Genomic DNA, 6,000 nt, shown 5'->3' with positions numbered 1-6,000 from the left:
AGGTATTATTTGCAGTAGACTTCCCTAACACGTGAGCAAGTGCTGTTTTTCAATCATTTCTGTGTGTATAATTACCCATTCTGCTGAAAAATAATAGAATCTCTGTAGAAAAACAACAAAAGTTATGTGCAAACTAACACCATGTGGAAATATATCTAACCCAAACCTTTATTGAGCAATGTATTGTTGCTTGAAGTGGTCCAGTAGCATGACCTCCCAGTTCACTCGGCCTATGTCCTTTGCATCTATGCCTAGGAAAATGATGTGGGTGTACACCAGATCTACTGATATTGTGCATACAGTACAGGAACAAGTGGTACATGCATGGGACTGGATCATATCTCAGCCAGCAATGCTTGCACAAGATCTCATTCTAGGAAGAGGAGGAGAGTGGGGGACAGAAGGATGTATAACAGTGGGTAATAATCACTTGGCAATCCACTTCTAGTGTCAACAGGCAGATGGCTGTTACTGGACAATGTGATTCATAGATGAATTAGTTTTTATTTCCAGGCAGACATGTATAGCTGGGGATGGGAAGTTCTCTTGCTAAAGAGTCTCAAGACACACAGGCAAATTTTTGTGAAGTATATAGAGAGAAAATGGATCTTGCAGCACATGCTGGAGCATTGTGTAAATCACGATTTTGTTATTAGTATTTAAATGTACTCGGGAAATGGAGAATTTGGATGTTTCTAAATACCATTTTGCATTACTCTACTATTATACCTGTGAAGCACCTGTTAACTTAATGTTTCCCATGGACTTTGAACATTGTCAAGTGATTGGGTTTCACTTGTGTCATACGTCTGTATGCGAGATTTCCACACCCATAAACATCCCTAGGTTCTCTGTTTCTGACGTGATTGTGAAGCGGAAACGTGAAGGGACATGTACAGCACAAAAGTGTGCAGGCTGACCTTGTCTATTGACTGACAGAGACCGGCAACAGTTGAAAAGGGTCGTAATGTGTAATAGGCAGACATCTATCCAGACTGCCACACAGAAATTCCAAACAGCATTAGGGTCCACTGCAAGTACTATGACAGTTAGGCGGGAGGTGTATAAACTTGGATTTCATGGCCGAGCGGCTGCTCATAAGCTACACATCGCGCCGGTAAATGCCAGACAACGCCTCATTTGTTGTAAAGAGCATAAACATTGGATGATTGAGCAGTGGGGAAACGTCTGGAGTGATGAATCATGGTACACAATGTGGCGATCCGATGGCAGGGTGTGGGTATGGTGAAGCCCGGTGCGTACTTTACTGCCAACAGTAAAATTTGGAGGCGGTGTTATGGTGTGGTTCAGTTTTTCAAGGAGGGGGCTTGCAGCCCTTGTTGTTTCGTGTGGTTCAGTGACAGCACAGGCCTACATTGATGTTTTAAGCACATTCTTGCTTCCCACTGTTGAAGAACAATTTGGGGATGGCGAATTGCATCTTAAAACACGATCGAGCACCTGTTCATAATGCAAGACCTGTGGCGGAGTGGTTACCGGACAATAGCATCCCTGTAATGGACTGGTCTGCGTAAAGAGATCTGAGCTGAATCCTTTAGAACACCTTTGGGATGTTTTAGAACGCCGACTTCATGCCAGGCTTCACCAACCGACATCGATACTGCTCCTCAGTGCAGCACTCTGTGAAGAATGAAGTGCCATTCCACAAGAAACCTTCCAGCACCTGATTGAATGTATGTCTGTGAGAGTAGAAGCTGTCATCAAGGCTAAGGGTGGGCCAACACCATATTGAATTCTTGAATTACCGATGGAGGGCATCACGAACTTGTAAGTCATTTTTAGCCAGGTGTCCGGATTCTTTTGATTGCATTGTGTATGTAGGGCCTAATATTAAAATCAATATGAAGAAGTCGTTCTCTTAGAAAAAGTGTGAAAGAGAACAACTCTCAAATTTAGAGACCTACATATTCATGTGCAGTGTTTTACTTAGGATATATTTGAGTTAGTCTTTCTTTCAGTTACTCTACATTTTCACTTCTTTTAAAAGTAATCCTTGTGATTATAACTACTTTCTCATCAAAAGTAGATGAATAGTATGTGATTTACTTGAAAATAGCCAATATTAATGCAAACAAAACACTCGGAACTCCCCACTATTTCCACATGGTAGCCATCAGTATGCACAGAAGATACTTTAATTTGTATGACGTCCAACCTAATGCAACCTGTTTAATTTTCTGCTGCTTCTTCAGCTAATGTTCAGACTTTCCTGCTTATTTTGTCAACCACTTTCCCATATACCCTCATCCATTAATTTGAACCATTCCAGACTTTCCTATGATACAATAACCAGCTATGGTCACTGGAAATCAAACCATAGATTTTCACACCACCAAATAATGGCGGATCTGCAACATATTGATGTGTGGTGCAAGGAATGGCAATTGAATCTCAATGTAGACAAGTGTAATGTGCTGCGAATACATAGAAAGAAAGATCCTTTATCATTTAGCTACAATATAGCAGGTCAGCAACTGGAAGCAGTTAAGGGAGTAGGCATTAGGAGTGATTTAAAGCTGGCCGGAGTGGCCGAGCGGTTCTAGGTGCTTCAGTCTGAAACCGCACTACCGCTACGGTCGCAGGTTTGAATCTTGCCTCGGGCATGGATGTGTGTGATGTCCTTCGGTTAGTTAGGTTTAAGTAGTTCTAAGTTCTAGGGGACTGATGACCTCAGACGTTAAGTCCCATAGTGCTCAGAGCCAAGTGATTTAAAATGGAATGACCATATAAAATTAATCATCGGTAAAGCAGATGCCAGACTGAGATTCATTGGAAGAATCCTAAGGAAATGCAGTCCGAAAACAAAGGAAGTAGGTTACAGTACACTTGTTTGTTCACTGCTTGAATACTGCTCATCGGTGTGGGATACATACCAGATGGAGTTGGCAGGAGAGATAGAGATAGTGAAGAGCAGCGAGCTTTGTTACAGGATCATTTAGTAATCGCAAAAGTATTACGGAGATGATAAATAAACTTAAGTGGAAGACTCTGCAAGACACACTCAGTAGCTCGGTACCGGCTTTTGTTGAAGTTTCGAGAACATACCTTCACCGAGGAGTCAAAGAGTATATTGCTCCCTCCTACGTATATCTCGCAAAGAGACCATGGGGATAAAATCAGAGAGATCAGAGGCCACACAGAGGCATACTGACAGTCTTTCTTTCCACGAACAATACGAGACTGGAATAGAAGGGTGAACCGATAGAGATACTGAGGGTACCCTCCGTCACACGTCAGGTGGCTTGCAGAGTATGGATGTAGATGTAGAAACAGTACAGACCTCAGCTTGTGTACTACAACTTTTTACTACTAGTTTTAAATATAAATAATAATAAAAAGCATTATGTATTCCAGTGATTATTTCTTACCTTCACTTAAAGATGAGACGGCTCTGTTGAAAAAGAAGAAGAAGAAAATGAACTTCTATTTTCTCTGAGATGCTTACATATCTGGTAGAAATCTTTAGGGGCAAAGAAGAATATCCTGACTCATTTTATTCTTTGGCAAAAAATAAAATTAAAATGCAATTCACACATACCACCCATATTCACCACTACAGGGACATAGTAAATAAAAACCATGTGTATTTCTTGAAAAATTGTTCGTAAACCTGTAAAAACGTGTGTGCTGAAAATAGTTGTCAACCACTTTTCTTAATGTATATGTTGTATTTCACTGTTACATGTCTCTTTCAGGGTAGAGAATTACAAGAGACAAATGTGATGAAATATCCTTAATCTGTTACTGTAAATTAAATAGCAACCTTAATGAATCAAAAGAAGAGATTCAAGCACTAGTGATAGACTTGAATAATTTTTTTACATGTGTACTAGTATATACACACACATAATAATTCTACGAAAAACAGTCTCATAAACAGATGCAAATATAAAGAAGAATATGGTATTTTTAAAACTCTTTACATCTTGCGTGTAACTTAGTTTTCCTTGACGTCTTGATCCAATAACAAAACGAGTTCACTTAACGGTGAGAGATACGATTAGTTCATAGCACTTATTGTCAACTTCGTACAACCTTGACTGTGATTTTTTAGTGATGAGATATACACCTTATATGTAATATTGGAGAAGGAGACCCATACAGCATCTTTCCTACTTGGCCATGAAAGGAATTGTGATTCATCAGGAGATACACAGTTAATCTTAAAATCTTTAAATTCATGTTATACCTGTGAAATTTGTCATATGTGCCATTTTTTGTCATATTAGAAAGTCAGACTGCCCAACTTGCAGCTGTTCCTACAAAGCATTTTCATGAGCTTTCGCGGCAACAGTGCTTCCATTTGCATCTGTTGAAAGTCTCTTCATTAGAAAGATGTTAGTAGCAGTGACAGAAATGCGTGATGCAGTTGTGTTCCTGGAACTATTGCCACTGTAGACAGAAATGCGTGATGCAGTTGTGTTCCTGGAACTATTGCCACTGTACTGTACTTGTGTTCCGAGAAACCTTGATATAATTTGAGCTCTTGTGAAGAAGTGAAGAACATATTATAGCCCTGAATTTTGTGGATGACCCATATGAACAGTGCAACCATTTTTCCAATGTAATGCAGCTCCCCACTCAGAAATGTAGACCTCAACTCACAGTGAACAGATTCAAGTCTTATCACTCTCTCCACCTTGATGGAGCATTGGCAGAGCAGCACCTATTGTTGGTGTCACAGATCACATGGTACGTGTAGCAAGAAAAGTTAAAGACAGTAGTGATGTAATTGTTTCTCGAGAACGCAGGAATGGTTTAAAGACATTACCTGAAATAGTGAAACTAGACGTACCATCATCTGGAGTGGTTCTTGACCCCCTGGGGTAAATATCACCCTTTTCTTTCCATTTCTGGATAAACTTATATATCTGCTTGAAAATAAAAATTATTATATAATACAATGATATCTATTGATTCCAGTTGACAAACCTTAAAATAAAATTTAAAAAATATTATAGTTCAAAAAAATTTTAAGGCAAGCTTATAAATTCAATTGGGGAAACCCTTTCTTGGCTCTTAAGAAATGGATAATCGCAACTTCATCAAGTTCTTATGTGTTCAAATTCTCACATTTTAATGAAGTTGTCTGACCTTGTTAACAATTCATACAATTTTAACAATTAAAAATTCATATTTCTTTTTAAAAAGGGTAACATTGATTCCCTAACTTTCTTCTCTTGTGGGGGAGGAGGGGTTAACATTGACCCCGTAAACATTATCACCAAATTTCCATTAATCCACATGTATTTGCCTGAATATGGTGAAAATAAGTGTCATTTATGATCATTGTTTACAAATTGAGATTGGGGGGCAACAGTGAATTTAAATTCATAGTTAATCTTGGACAGTCTCTGTTGTTATAAGTATTTTGTTTATTGCAGAAGATTTAGATTGAGAAGCATGTTTTGTTGTAACTATAAAGAATGGACACAATAGGCTGCAACTATATTAGAGTGTGAAGCCAAACAATAAAGTGACAGTTTGAATCGATAAACTAAAGCCATAACTAAGTTAAAAATTGAACTGCAATGCCTAGAACCTACCAAAGGTCTCCAGCTGCAACACAATACGTATATGTGATATGGAAACATTGGAAGAAGTTAGCTTGTGTATTTATTTAGGTACTCTCTAAACTCCCATGGTGAACAGAACGTGGAAGAGAAAAAGAAAGATGTAGCTGAATCTCTGTTTTCTTGTTTAAAGTCTCCACTTGAAAAGAAAAAACCCAGTAGTCCTTCCAATACAAAAAGAAAATAGACATGAGCCTTGGTAAAGTTATTTCAGTTGTTCATGCATTGAACATTAGTCCAAAATCATTCAAAAGGTCATTAAATAAAACTGTGTGCACTATATAAAGTGTTCAAATTGTCTACAGCTGCAAATGATACAAGCTATCCTCAGGCTACTTGTTCCAAGTCATCCACAGCTAATGAAGGGTGTTTATTCGTGGAAATATGTGTTAGACCAGTACATAGC

This window comes from Schistocerca gregaria, chromosome 3 (assembly GCF_023897955.1).
Source record: "Schistocerca gregaria isolate iqSchGreg1 chromosome 3, iqSchGreg1.2, whole genome shotgun sequence".
In the NCBI taxonomy this organism is placed as follows: domain Eukaryota; kingdom Metazoa; phylum Arthropoda; class Insecta; order Orthoptera; family Acrididae; genus Schistocerca; species Schistocerca gregaria.
Note: the sequence above shows the minus strand (reverse complement) of the source record.